Genomic DNA, 16307 nt, shown 5'->3' with positions numbered 1-16307 from the left:
ATATGTGTCTCAATTTTTTCTAGTGTCGAATAGTCTTAGTTATTGGCCGTTGAAAAGCAGTGTACCGGTAGTGGCGTTTTGGCCGTTTAAGGGTTAATTGTTTCCCATTTTATTTCCATTTATTTTATTTTTATTTCTTTTTATTGCAATTAACTTCTATTAATTTCTATTTATTTTATTTTTATTTCTATTTATTGCAATTAACTTCTATTAATTTCTATTTCTTTTATTTTGGATCAATTTACTTCATTTGTTTCACTTCACTTTGATTTATTTTGGTTCATTTTATGACACTTCACATGATTTCAGTTAATTTTAGCTCATTCTATTTAATTTTAACTTATTTTATGGCGTTCTAATTTAATTGAATCAATTTTAGCTCTTTATATCATATTATTTCATTTAATTTCATATGATTTCATTAAATTTCATTTTATTTCTATTTATTTCACTTTTTCTTAATAAATATTTCATATTGCTTCTCTTTATTCAATTTGATCACTTTATGTCATTTTAGTTCATTTCATTCCACTTATTTTATTTTAGTTTATTTTAGTGGATTTTAGCTCATGTTATTTCACTAAACTAATTTTATGACAATTTAGTTTATTTAGGTCAAAATTAGGTTTTTATTCAACTTTATTTCAATAAATTTAAAGCACTTTCATTGTATTTTCTTTCTATTTATTTCATATTCTTTCTGAATATTTTATTTTGTTTCTATTTATTTATTTTAATCACTTTATGTCAGTTTTAGTGAATTTTAGCCATTTCTAGCTCATTTTAGTCCATTTAATTTAATTTAATTTCAGCTTGTTTTATAATATTTTAGTTAATTAAAAGTATTTTTTGTCGTTAAATTTCATGTAATTTAACATTTTTGATATTTATTTGACTTCCTTGTTCTAAAATTTTACTTTTGTTTCTATTCATTTAATTCATTTTATATTATTGAAGCTATTTTACAGAAACGATGTATGGCAATACAATTTTTTGTAGTCTTAAACATTTAGAAAAATAAGATAAATTTGTTTTTAAAGCCAAAAATTTTTAAGGAGAATGACAATTTTTTATTTCCGTTACGCAGGTTAAATTTAACTTCCATCTTTATGTCCTTTTTAGTTCATTGAAGTTAATTTCGTCACTTTATATCTCATTTAAGTTGATTTAAGTTCATTTTCATTTCATTTTTTGTTATTTTAATTAATTATACATTATTTTATTACTATTTATTAAATTAAACTAAGTTTTGTTTATTTCATTTTAATTTTTCAGTCCTTTTAGCTCATTTTAGTTCATTTTGTTTTGGTTTACTTGCATTTATTTCAGTTTTATTTGGTTTTGTTAAATTTTATTTTATATCATTTTCTTTTTAATTGTTTCATATTATTTGATTATAGCTCACTTTATTTCATTTTAGTGAATTGTATTTAATTTGATTCTATTTTTTCATTTTATTTATATTTATATTATTTTAGTTTTTCAATTTTATTTAATTTAACTCCTTTCATGTCATTTCAGTTGATTTCAGCTCATTTGATTTCTTTTTAGTTTCTTTCGTTTTCTTTTTATTTCTCTAATTTTATTTCTAATAATTTAATTTAATTTGATTTAATTATTATTTTTATATTTCATTTTATTTTAGATATTTTTTGTGTGTGTTAATTTTAGTTCTTTTCTCATTTATTGTACTTAGCTCATTTTATGTCATTTGAGTTCTTTTGAATTTATTAAAACTCTTTTTAGCTGATTTTAGTCCATTTCATTTAATTTTCTTTTATATTGTTTCTATTTATGTCACTTCAGTTTAATTTTACATTCTTTCTATTTTTTTATTTTTTTATATATCATCTTATTTCATTTTTTTGCCTTATTCCTGTTTAGCTCATTTGAGTTAATTTTATTCAATTAGCCCCAGCTAAAACCCTGATAGTTTCTGTATTGTGTGCGTCCGTCGTACTTTTCTCCAAGGAGGAAATACGAGGTGAAATGATGGTCGCAGAATCCGGAAAAGTTGTGAAAAATGAGGGGAAATGAAGGAAGGGAATATGTAAAGTAAGGGGAAATGAGGAATGAGAAGTAAGGGAAATTAGGGAAAATAATGTAAGCGAAACTAGTAGAAAAGTGGGGCAAAAATTAAAGGGGAATCGGTAATGGGAACTAGGGAAATGAAGGGAAATTTATGGAAAATAATAGGAGGAGAACCAGAGAAAGGGATAGAAAATTAGAGCGAGGAAGTAGAGAAAGTCATTGTAGGAGAAGGGAAGTAGGGGAACTGATTAGAAATTAGGATGTGTACGGGAGAGGAAGTGAAGGTTAGGGAAGGGGAGTAGGAGAAGGGAAGTGTTAGCTGGGGAAGCGAGAAAAGGAAGTAGATGGAGAAAAATTTGGGGAAAGGTTAATGAATGAAATTTACCGAAGTTTCTGCAAAGTTTCATCCTCTTAAATTGTTTTAGTGCAAATGTCTGCAGACGACCTGATGCTGTCGCTTCGTTCCCTAATCGTCTTCTTGTCTTCTTCTTTCCTCGAGAACATGTGAGGTCCGTCATAGTTTCGAGAAACAACCGCCCCAACGGGATCTAATTGAAGCTATTCCCTCTTCTTCTCTTTTTCACTTATTGTATTACTTATTCCTCTTATTAACTTATTTCGAGAAGAAATCAGTTCAAACTCATCTTATTATTCTCTTTGCTCATTCCTCAAACCTCAATCTTCACTTCCGAAGGAAGCTCCGACATCAGACAAAACTCAATTCAGTTCATTAAGCATTTTTAACCAACTAATTTTGTGCCATTTTAGTGAATTTAGTTAATTATTGCTCTTTATTTTAGCTGATTTCATTTAATTTAATGTATTTTCATTCATTTTATTTGAATTTGTTTCTATTTATTTAGTTTGATCACCTTACGAAATTTTCAGTTAATTTTAATTAATTTTGGCTCTTTTTAGCTCATTTTAGTTTATTTTATTTTATTCTATCTTCTTTGGCGGCATTTTTGTTTATCTAGGTCAATTTTAGCTGTTTTTAGCTCATGTTCTTTCATTTCACTTTTTAAATTTAATTTATTGGATTTTCTTTCTATTTGGTATTTTTAATGAAAATTGTATTGGAATGGAAGCTTCTAATGTGTCCCCTGAGGGTTTACATTTTTCTTGCGCCTTCTTCTTTATTCCTTTACACACACCCCACGCACTTACTTAGTGGTGGAAGGGGGACCTACAGTTTAAGGTGGGTTCCGAACCACCAAGAGCAACACAGCTTTAAGTATTTAGAGAAAACCTTTTTCTCTAGAGGTACCGGTCCCACGACTCTCCGGAGATGAACAACTCGCCTTTGCTAGGCTAGTGTTCACCGTATGGGCCGCCGAGGCTCCTCCAGAGTGCGAGGCGGGAATCGAACCCGCAAGCCGACGGAGTAGGTCCAAAGCCTACGCTTTAGCTCCCACGACCATCGTCCCACTTGAAAATTTTATTTAGTTCCTAATTATTTGATTCAACTTAATTGATTTTTTTTCATTATATTTCATTGTAGCTTACTCTTTTTCAGATTTAGTTCAGTTTAATTAATTTTAGCTCTTTTTAGTTACTTTTAGTTCATTTAGGCTCATTTCATTTCTTTTTGTTTCCATTTATTTCATCTTCTTTCTATATATTTCAATGTATTTCTATTGATTTAAGCAGTTGCCATTTTGCTTAATAAAGATGTAATTTATATATAAAAATATACATTTTCGAATCAAATGACGAATTTTTAACAAAACGGTTGAAATATTAATAACAAATATTTTTTCAGTCAAGGAAAGGTTTCAATGATATAATAAAATTTTAACGAAAAAATAATTTAAATTGATTAAACACTTTTTTGAAATTACATCTTAATTTTAATTAGGATGAATTCTAAATAAAAATTTACAACCCAAGAGTTGAATTTGCAAGTAAATCAATATTATGAATCTTATTATTATTTATAATATTCAATATTATTCTATAATATTAAAATGTAATGCACACCCACTAATTTTATTGACAAATTAAATTTATGATTTACTAGTAAATTTAAGCAGTTGGCAAAATTTGAGATTAGAAATGGAGGTTTCAATAAACTACTTTAACCCATTAAGCCCTGACGGGGCGAATTTTTCTATTTTTTTTAGCCTTCTTAAGTCTCAAAGTTAAAAATTTTAGACGATATAGTAGTTTTTGCACATAAAAATCAATTTCTCACAAATTCACGTGTAAATTTGTAGAAGGGGGTCTTAGAGGTCATTGATTACGAATCCGAGATCAAATTTGACAAATTAAAAATGGCGGATCCAAAATGGTGGTTGAAAAAAATTAAATTTAATGCATGTGAATGATAATATGTACTTTGTGGTCTCTTGGGTCGCTGATTACGAATCCGATTTCAGATTCTACAAATTTTTAATATTGAATCCAAAAAGTTGCATAAAAAATAGAATAATAAAACAAACAATTTTTGTTGTCGGTTTAAAGATTTTTTGTTCATAAAAAATATTGTGGAATAATAATCAACGATTATGATATGTAATAATGCTAGTAGACCATACCTAGGTTCTATTAATTCCTGACCGACAAAAATATAATAAAAATATTTTTGTTTAGGTCTTTTCTTATTTTTTTTTCAGCCATATTGTGTCCGCCATTTAAAATTTTTCAACTTTGACAGCAGATTTGTAATCAGCAACCCAAATAACCCCTTAGTATATATTATTATACTAATTCGCGTAATAAAAATTTTTTTGGGCCGGGTTTTTGGATCCACAATTTGAATATGGCAAATTTGATCTCGGATTTGTAATCAGCGACCTCCAAAACCCCTAAGTATACATTATCATACCAATAAGCGTAATTAAATTTTGTGGCTGCCATTTTGGATCCGTTATTTTGAATTTCGCAAATTTGATCGCAGATTTGATCGCAGATTTGTAATCAGCGACCTCCAAAACCCCTTAGTTTACATTATCGTACCAATACGCGTAATTAAATGTTTGGACGCCATTTTGAATTTGTCAAATTTGATTTTGTATTTATAATCAGCGATCTCGAAACCCCCATTTTACAAATTTTCACGTGAATTTGTGAGAAATCGATTTTTATTTGAAAAAACTACTACATCGTCTAAAATTTTTTATTTTGAGACGCCATTTTGAATTGTTATAATTTGATTTTCTACGTGGAATCACTTGGTCACGTAAGAAAAAGATATAAGGACGCGATATATTTACTTTTCGAACACATTCTTCTTTTATTTCGATCCCAAAGCATTGACTTAGAAAAAAAATTCGTTGTAACACGAAGTTTCGCTAAAAAAACGAACATAACCTATTCAGATTACGTTTTTCTATCAAACCAATGGCAGATTCGGAAAGATTGTGAAATTCTACGTAGATACCCAAGTGCGAAGTCACATACGGCCCAACATTGGCCCATAGTCGGCAAAAATATTGCCGAAGCTCGGCTGCTATTATCGCGCCAATGACGGAATGATAACTATGGCCTGCACTTGGCAGCCAAGGTTTGGCTGCCATTGTCGGCCCAACACTGGGTACCAGTATTGGACCACACCTGGCTGCCATTGTCGTGCCATTGCCGGATTGATAACTATGGCCTTGACTTGGCAGCCAGGGCTTGGCTGCCATTGTCGGCCCAACACTGGCTACGGTCTAAGGATATGACAAAAAAGATATTTAAAAAATAAATAATAATTGATTACGAGTACTTTGAATATAAATATTAATGGTCCTGTTTAGACTGAATACATATATTACATTTTGAACATTATATTACAAATAAAATTTCTAACGCTACGGGGTATCGAACCTACATCTATATACCTAAATCTATCGCCTAGCAGTCGGGTGTGCTAACCACTCCGCTAAACTGACAAGTTGAAACTCTGTGAAAAAGCCATCCTCATAAGCTGCTGTTCAGAAAAGTCAAAGAACCAAATTTTAAGCTCTCTTTTTCTAATTATTTATTATTATGTGACGATGTGTAAATGTAAAATACACGAAATGTTAACAGGAATGTCAATACACTAATTTTTAAATAAATAATTTAAATCGATTACAATTTTTCTTCGCGTAATATTTCATTTTTTCCCGTTGTAGCGTGCTTTACAACTTTTTGCAATGGCAGGAAATGTAATTTGTATAAACATTAACAATTTTTAATGACAGAACTTAACAAATTTCATCGTGAACTTTGACAATTTTTCAATAAATTTTTTTATCTTTCGTATAAGATTTGTTTATTAGGTGCTAAAACTAAGATTTGATGAAACAAAGTGCCGATTCTGGGTCAATCATCGGTGGAGGATTAGCAAATATAAATAGCCAATATAGGCTGCCAGCACTGGCTCAACATTGGGCCGATTTAAATAAAACATTGTTTACCGTGGTAAGAGTGACACTTGGCCCAGTAATGTGCCGTCACTGGGCCAGACTTTGGCTGATCCTCGTGAAACATGGTTCCCCGTACTAAAAGTGAGACTTGGCGCAATAAAGTGCCGATACTGGGCCAAGCATCGCTGGAGGATCAGAAAATATAAGTAGCCAATATAGGCTGCCAGAACTGGCTCAACACTGGGCCGATTAAAATGCCGATATTGGCCCAATATCTTTAGCCCACCTTTGGCTGCCAAACTTGGACCAACGCTGGGCCGTGTATTCAGTTCCGGCAATTCGCACTTGGGTATTGATCTATTAACAATTTTTTTTCGACAGTTTTCATTTAACTTAAAAAGGCTGAAGAAAATGGAAAAATGCGTCCCGCCAGGGCTTGATGGGTTAAACAACTTTTTTAGAATAAAAAATCAATTGAACTGTAATATTGGATCTTATAAGCAATATTTTTATTATTAATTGATTTAAATTTATAATATATTGTTTTAAGTTTAAGCAAGAAGTTAACTTGTTGATGTTTATTTAATTAAAAAATAAATAAAAATAAATAAAAATAAATTCATTATTATTTATCACAATCAATTTTTGCTTTTCAAAGTATTTAATAATTATAAGTAAATTTTACTATTTTATTTTAATAAACCTTACTAAATTTTCCTTGTCCTAGTATTGGCTTCTTCAAAAATTTTCTCCCACTAAATGGGCGATCTGACTAGCTTAAAAAATATTTCTTTATATTATTTAACTACAAAAATAATAATATATTTTTTGTTTTAATCGATCAAATAATGTATTAACCACTTATTATAATTATTATATATAGTTATATTATTATTATATATAGTTTTCTACTGAAAATTCCAATTCGGCATTTTAAAACTGGGTTAGCTTTTCGTAAGTTTCCCAGCAATGGTCGGTTTAACTCATAGAAGAATTAGGACTGTCGCAGCATCAGAGTTTTTAACTGGAAGTTCGTCACAAAAAGCCAAGCTTTTTCCGATTGGACAAGAAAAATCGTTAGGACCAGAAATTCCTCCATCAAGTTTTATAAACAAAGCTGTGAATGGAGGCTCATTACTATGAAGCTGACAAACACTCCATTGTAGCGGTTCACCTAATTCCAATTCTAGCAATCGAATTATAAGTGCGTGTTTACCAGTGTTAGCAGGACAACCATCAGAATCCATATAATCTAGATTGGTGGTATTCATTTCTTTGTCAATGAAAAACTAAAGGATATCATGTGTAATCGTTTTGCAGCTGAAGAAGATAAAGATAGGTGTCCTAAATAAGTACATTCAGTTTCTTCAATGAGATAATCATGTTCTTCTCGTTTTCTGGTTTGATTTGTTTTTCCTTCACTTGTTCCATCCATTATTTTTGTTTCGTCTTGATAACATCAAAGTAAAAAGATTTTATTTCTGATTCCAAAAGAGCTGCTCTTACTGAAGTTGCTGACTATTTTTTGTTCCGTCCTGATAGATTTTCTTTTTGTCTAAAACTAACCTTTTACTTCTGAAACGTACTTACTCAAGTCGGGTAAAATTGCTGAAGACAGGAAAGTAACAGAACTGTGTTCGATGCCGTATAAACTTTTGAAAATGTTGGACAGTTTAATCTAGTCTGATCTGTAAATTTATTCCAATAAGGGACCCATGCATCCTCAACATCTTCTTCGGTAGGCTGGTAATCGTCTTTTACATTGTCATCCATAATCGAGCCTTTAATTTTAACCTTTTTTGACGGTTTCTTTGAATAACTTCTTCACTTTGATCTTGATCGTAGATCTGAAACACTCTGTTTAGCTTCAGAAAGATCGATCTCTTAAGTGTATGAAGCATTTTGACACAAGTCTTAATATCAAATAACTTTGATTTATTTGCTCGAAACGCATTTAATTTGGTTTTGTACCAGGATTTCTCTTTTCCATACAACCTCTTCAATTCCTTCTACTCATCTTCATCTGTTTCAACGATTTTTGCGATTCTTTCTTCTTTAACAATTGGGATGGAAGTTTCATTCCATATATCCAGCAGCCTTTTCATAAGTAAACGCGAAATATCAGAAAAAATCGGGTATCTTTTAAATTCTTTTTCAGTTCGAACTCATAAATAGCATTTGCAGGTTATGTAACAAAGTTGTCAACACAAAGGCATATTCATATGCAAGAAACTTTTTATCTCAAGTAATCAGTCGATAACTGTAAATTGATTCCTAACGCAACAAACGCTTTCAAAGTAGGGCTGGTAAGTTAGAGATCGATTTACAGTCATCGACCGATGACTTGAGACGGAAAAATTGTTGCATATGAATATGTCTTTATATTGACAACTTTGCTACATAACCTGACAAATATATTTATCAACTCATTATATCTATTATAATTGCGGTAATATTTTGTGATTTAATTAACTTCATTAAGTTATGTTCATCAGAGTTTGATTACATGTGTGCTTCAGGTAAAAATTATGTTATTAATTAAACAAAACGTCGAAGTGGGCAAAGCGAAAAATAGGTTCTTTATAAATAGGTCCATATGCAATTAGGATCTTTTAGAACCCAAGTGTGGTATCATTTAGAGCTCATATATCGTTTTGGGTTCCTTTTTAGCAAATGGGGTTCATTATTGTTGCGGCTCCTTTGGAAACAAAAATGGGTTTTAATGGAAACCCCAGGTTTTTCTGCGAAGCGGTTGGTTCGTGAATGCGCCTCCATGTTATTTTCAAGTGTGCTCTAAAGGAACCTTTTTGGCTCTCTACAGCTATCTATTGCAGCTCAAGTTCTAAATGATACCAACTCTTATTTGAGCCGCAACTTTAGTGAACCCCCTGTTTTTTCTGGAATGTACTCAAAAATTGCAGTACCTAGCTATGTTTTGATTCGGGGGATTAGAGAGCTGATCGTAAACATATCTAATATTAAAAAATTAAATTTTTTAGATATTGCTCATTGTTGAAACTACAAATAACTTCGATTTAACAATTAAACGGGATGACTAAATTGAAACTAATGTTAGAAATCAACACAAAAGTAATACTTTGATAATTTAATGACACTATAACACGCTGATTTATGTTCCGGCTATTTTCTTATTTGATTTATTTGAAAAATTTTTTAAGGAAATATATAAGACTCGTATGATGGTGTGGGAACTTGAGGGTGAATTGCGATCAAAGGAATACAACCCGATTACTATAAATGACGCTTTATTGGACCACGCAATTAACAACCTGACGACTCGATGATTTTCGAGAAAATAACAAATCTTACGTCGCAGACAAAGGAACCAAAATTACCATACGTAGATGGCAGCACACAACACACAAGGGTGTAGCTTGTAAGTAGTATAATGTCCAGCGCCTCCTCTCAAGCAAGTGGAAGACTGGGTTTTTCGCAAAATTTTGAGCACCCTGATTTTCGTTATAGATCGGAATAATAGTTTGTTTTCCCAATGCAATTTTTTCATGAACCTTTGTTGATGTGCCGCCTAAGGTGCGTTGCTTTTTAGCATCCCAGCCGACAGCACCATGTGCGAGTAAAAATACGAATCCAGTATATGATCTTCGATCTTCTGGACGACCTGCCCAGTCGGAATCGACAAATACTTATAGATTATTTGAAACCTTCTTGTATTTTAATCCTAGTTTCGAAGTTCCTCGAAGATATCGCAGAATCCTTTTAGCTGCAGCCTAGTGATCCTTCCCGTTAGAATTGTTGAACTAACTTAGGTAATTAACTGCATAGCTTGTGTCTGGTATTTTAGTTACGGAAAGATACATAAGACTCCCTATTAATTCCCTAAAAGGATAACTTACATCTTCTTTTGATGATTCCTCGAGTTTCTTCAATTTCGTTCCCAGATTCAATGGTATTACAGCTGATTTTGAGTTTTCTATTCCAAACTTATTGAGAATTTCTTCAATATATGCAGTTTGCGATATTAGCAAGAAATCCTCTCCTTGTCGAAATTCCATCCCCAAGCAGTACTTAACCTTTCCCAGATCTTTTATTTGAAATTGTTCCCCGAATGTTTGTTTGAAGCTTGACAGCCAACTGGAGCTAATTGAAAACAACAAAATGTCATCGACATAAATGGCGATGATTAAGATCTCATCTCCAGATTTTGCCATGTAGATGCAAGCATCTGCGTTTAGTGGTTTATATCCAAGACACGAAGTTCCTTATTCAGTTTTAAATACCACTGTCTATCAGCTTGCTTTAAACCATAAATGGCTTTCTTCATCAAACAAACTTGATTGCCTCGTTGAATTCTTTGTAGCATTTCTGAAGCGTTTCTCATTAAGTCCACTTCTTGGATCTTCAATTTTTCCTTTGAGATTATTTCAGACAGCATTTCTTCAAATAATTCTGGAACCTCCATATAAATCTCCTCTTCTATGTCACCATACAAGAAGGCGAATGTTTCTTTAAAGTCGACCCCTGGACGCTGAGAATAAACTTTGGCTACCACACGTGCCTTCCTTCTTTCCAGGATTCACTTTGCATTGCACTTGTTGTGAAGCACTATTCTGGACCCAATTACACTTCGCTTCTTCTTCGGCCTTTCAGGATTTCCGGTTTTTATATTTTTTTGGTCTTTCAGGCAATCATCTTTATTCATCTTCTCGTTGACCATTTTCATTCACGGTAGCCTCTTGTATATTCTCGAATCAATGGAAATCTTCTGCGTTTTGAGAATTCTGGTCAACTTCACGATCAATTTCATTGAGGGTACTGCTTTTCAACTACAAATCTACCTAGTTCTTGTCCTAGGAACTTTAGCTGCAGTCCTTTTTCTCCAAAACACTTTCAGAAATGAAATCCTCAAATTTCTTCTCGTAATTTGGACCTTCTTATCATTAGTGAGCCAGACTCTGTAACCTTTAGACTGTTCAGACTATCCTAGAAATATACACTTGTATGCACGGACCTGAAATTTTTCTTTTCCAGTCGTTTTATCCAGTGAGAAACCTTTACATCCGAAACTTTTCAGATACGACAGATTAGGGCTTACTACAGTCCATTTATCAAAAGGTATTCCTTCATTTAGACTTCTAGGAAGGCATCTATTTCTCAAGTGGTTTGCAGTCGACATTGCTTCAGCCTGAAACGATGTTGGCAGGTTTGAGGAGATCAAGGGACACCTGGCCATTTTAACCAGCGTACGGTTCTTCCTTTCTGCCACACTGTTTTGTTCTACAGTATGAGGTGTTGTAAATCTTCTGACAATACCACAATTTTCGAGTTATTGGTCTAAATCGCGATTTCGATACTCTTTGCCATTGTCGGATTGCACACACTTTACTTGGCTTCCTGTCTGTTTCTCTACCATTCTTTGATAGTTCTTGAATGCTACCGGCAGCTCACTCTTCGATTTGAGGAACTTAACCACGCACCAACGTGTTGCGTCATCGACAAACGTCACGAAAAATTTCGCCCCACTTAGAGATTGTGTACGCATCGGCCCGCACAGATCCGCATGTATTAACTCAAGTTGCCCCGTCTTTCGTGACGAGCTTTTTGGAAAGAGCCTTTGCACTAGCTTTCCCACTACACAGGCTTCACCCACTCCAAGTTTCTCGTTTTCTGAATACTTTATTCTCTGCATTTTTATTAGGCACTTCACATCCTTCTCGTTGAGATACCCTAACTATCGATGCCACAATTCCAACTTTTATGGCGTACCATTCTCAGACACAACAATCGCGAATTCCGACGTATCCTGTAAATAATACAATCCATAGATTCTATTCGCGTACAGTTTTTCAACTGCATTTTCATCATGAATCACGGCTGAACTTTTCTTGAATATTATTTCGTACCCATTGTAGCAGATTTATCCCACTGACATCAAGTGAGTTCTTAAATCAGGCACGTGCAAAGTATTATCCAAGTTCAGGGAATTCACATGATTAAAATCGGTAACCAATAGTTTGACTGTACCTCTGGATTCAATGTTAGTGGTTGCACTACTTGCTAAACTTAGCTTCTCACTTTTGCATTTTTGACTGTGAACAAACTTTTTCTTATTGCTGCACATATGCAAGGTGCAGCCACTGTCGAGACACCATTTTTTTCCTTGCGGGGTACCTTCAGTTTTCAACGCAGACTCCTGGTTCATAGTTATGAGGAACCCCATTTCCTCTATTTAAGCCGACTTTTCCGACGATTTGTTAACTTTCATGTTACAATCCACAGATTTATGTCCAACCTGCTCACACTTGTGACACTTGAATGGAAAGGGTTTTTCTTTCTGCTGTCCTTTTCCAGGTTTCTTCGCCTTTCCATAATTCTTCTGATAGTGACCCCCACCAGCGCCACTTTCCAACATGGCCTTTGAGTTTTCTAGCTGTTTCGAATTTCTGGCATAATTCTCTTCGGATGATCTTTATTTTCAGATCTTCAGCACTCGATAGGAAATCTCGCGTCTCGATTGCACATTGCAAATTCTCAAAGCTGTACGGAAGAATATGCAACATCATGATGGTGAGCTGGTCTTGGTTAATTATCACCTCCATTTCCTGAAGCTTATCAACTGCGTTGAAGAATTCTCGAATGTGGTCACGAACATCCTGGTCTTCCGCCATCTTGTGCAATGTCAGTTTTTTTAAAAAGAACTGCTTTTCGAGCGGGCCTTTTCAATGGTTAAATAGTGTGCAACTTCACCCACACAGAATTCGCGGTCTCACAGCCCTTGATCAGCTTTAATTCAGATGGTTGGGTAGCTAGTACCAAGTCCGAGTGTGCTTTCCTGTCTGCGATGTTCCATGCGTGTGCTGCAGCAATCGAAGCAGCATTTTATCTCCTTGGACGATCTCCGGTTTCACCTTTTCGTCGTTTACATACTCCCGAGCATCATTTTCCACCAGTAACGCCTTCACTTGTAGTTTCCATGTATGGAAGTTATCCTTTCCTAAGGTTTCGATACGTGTCGAGTGCGGGGAATTCATCTCGCGAAACTTTCTAAAGTCCGCACGCTTCGCTTCGAAATGAACGACACTACTTGGCACGAATTCGTTTTCGTTATTTTCAATCCTGATCGCGAACGCGACGCCCTGCGTCCATAACCTGTGGCAACTTGAGGGTGAATTGCGATCAAAGGAATATAACCCGATTACTATAAATGACGCTTTATTGGATCAGGAAATTAATGACCTGACGAATCGATGATTTTCGATTGACTAACAACTCTTACGTCGCAGACAAAGAAACCAAAAATATCATACGTAGATGGCAGCACACAACACATAGAGTTGTAGCTTGTAAATAGTATAAAGTCCAGCAGATAGTCGCATGGTTGATAAAAGAAATATAATTCTAAGAAACTAGCAATCAATTTTACTTCTGAGGCTTTTTGACGATCAAGTCATTCTGAATAAATAAACTAGTTTTCAGGCTTTTGTAGTTCCAGGTAGAAACCCTTATAGATTCGATAAGGTGTACATCCGTCCGTTCGATTCCTGACCATAGTTCGAATTCATTTTTCAACTCTCCATTTTCTATCATATCTATAATTATTGCATCCGCATTTTTCCTTGTTACAGGTGCAAAGAAAATATCTAGCTTCCCTACGAGCATTATTTTTCGCAATTGTCTATCCTGAAGATCATTTACAAGTCCAGCAATCCTAAACACTAAACCTCCATTAATCGCCTTAAAATTTTCCGAGCTATGTTATTATTTTTTGTTTAGTAAAAAGTCTGGTTCAGAACAATTAAACAATTCTTCGTTAGGTGGAGTATCCAGCAGTTATAAAGACAGTCCCACTCGACTTCGTTCATACTCTTGACTATAGTTCGAATCCGTTTTTAACTATCCATTTTTTATCATTCTTATGTCTTATCCCTTTATCTTTCTTACAAGTGTAGATTAAATATCTGGTTTCCTACGTGCATTGTTTTTCGCAATTGTCTTTCCTTACGATCATTAGAACTCCAGTGTCCTGAACCATTATTTGCATTATGCATTATTTAAAGTATACGGCAAACATTTGATGCGAGAAATTCATTTTGTAAGAAAAAATCTGGCCGGGAATAATTGACCATTTCGTCATTAGTTGATATGTCCAGCAGTTATAACGTCAGTCCCATCCAACTTTGGATACTGAGGAGTGAACAATCCTTCTTTATTTTAGCAATAAATAACAAAATTGAATACACTCTTATAAATTTTTATACATTATTGTGGTTAACTAAATGATCAATTTAATGTCATTAACTTGGCGTAGTTTTCGAAGTTTAATGTGAGGGTAAAAGATTTAAATGATGAAATTGAATTAATAAAATACAACTAATTTTGAGAATGAATAAGATAATCACTAGTATTAGATCAAATCACAATAAATATTCTATATATGTTTTATCTTACGTTGAATGAACAAGTTGAAAGTAATTTATAATTACAAATAAGGTTCAAAATGTGTTTGTTAACCCCCCCCCCCCCCAATAAATATAATTTGACGTCGGATTTACTGTGGTGAAAAATTGTTCAGATTATTCAATATATGAAATTTTGTTATAAATGGGTCTCATTTCTTTCAAAAAAATGAGGAGTGTAATTAATATTATGTGTTTTATCTTATTGGTTTTTCTTAATCCTATTGGTTAATATAAGTATATCTATAATTGAAAGACCATTTTTCGCGGTCACATTAAGATAGGTGGTACAATTTTATAACAGTTAAATTTTTTATTTTAGTCCTAACAATATTTTTTGTTATAAATTAATCTACTTAGTAATAATTTTTTGTTAGAATCCATCTTTTTAGTTGAAAAATAATTTCCGCGATTAAAAAAGAATATTTTCGGCAACATTTTTTGTTTTGGTTTTTCATTCAAATAATTTGTTTAAAGTTAAATCAATTCGATAAAAAAAATATATATTCAAAAATTTATCTTTTTGGCTGGTGATTTCACTATTTTGTTGACATTTTTTAAACTAATTTTCTATTAACCGAAAATTTATATTTTTTTGGTTAAAAATTCAGTTATTCCATTAAAAATTCATGTCAATGTATTTTGTTGAAAAGATTTTGTTTCTGATAGAACAGCCCTCTTCTTAGTTAAATCTTATCTTTTTGGTTTGAAATTCAATTAGTTGGTTCAAAGTTCATATATTTTATTGAAGAATGATTTTTTTCGTTAAATATTCACCTTATTCGTTAAAGATTTTACTGATTTTTTAAAAATCCATTTTTTCGAAAATTAATTTTTCTAAGTGAAAGCTTAACAAACACATTTTGCTTAAAAACTATTGTTTCTTGCTGAATCAAACTGTTTTTAATCCCCAACACTAAAAGTAATGCTTTTTTAACCAAAAATTTAACTGTTTTTAAAGATTAAACTAATTTGTAGAAAGTTTTATTTAAAAGAATTAATTTTTATAACTGTAAAAATCAATATTTTTATTCAAAATTAACATCTTTTTTGAAAATTCAACTAATTTCTTGGAAAATTCAACTACTTGTAAAAAAATTAGTTTTTGCTATTCTTCAAAATTCAACATTTTAGTTAAAAATTCAACTATTTTCTTGCAAATTTTGTTGTCTAAATTAAATTTTTATAAATAAAAATTTAACTGTTCCATGTTTAATCGAAAACTAGTCTTTTTAGTTGATAATAATGGATCTTCTTTGTTAAAATATTGTATTTTTTGGCTTAAGCTCACTGTTTTTAAAATCAAGTGGAAATTTTTTTCACTGCAAATTCAAGTAATTGAACCGCTGGCGACCAAAAGGGGACACGGCCGGATTCAGCCTGAGAAGGGTTGTCCTGAGTGTCAATTTTAAAAATCTTTTTAATTTCAATTTTAAAGACTGATATTGTAGAGAATTTCAAGGCGAATCTTTTTTTCCTCTTGCAAAAATTTATAGCTTTTGTAGTT

The sequence above is a fragment of the Belonocnema kinseyi genome, chromosome 10 (assembly GCF_010883055.1).
Source record: "Belonocnema kinseyi isolate 2016_QV_RU_SX_M_011 chromosome 10, B_treatae_v1, whole genome shotgun sequence".
Lineage (NCBI taxonomy): Eukaryota > Metazoa > Arthropoda > Insecta > Hymenoptera > Cynipidae > Belonocnema > Belonocnema kinseyi.
The sequence above is the reverse complement of the archived record's forward strand: the minus strand, read 5'-3'. Positions refer to the sequence as shown.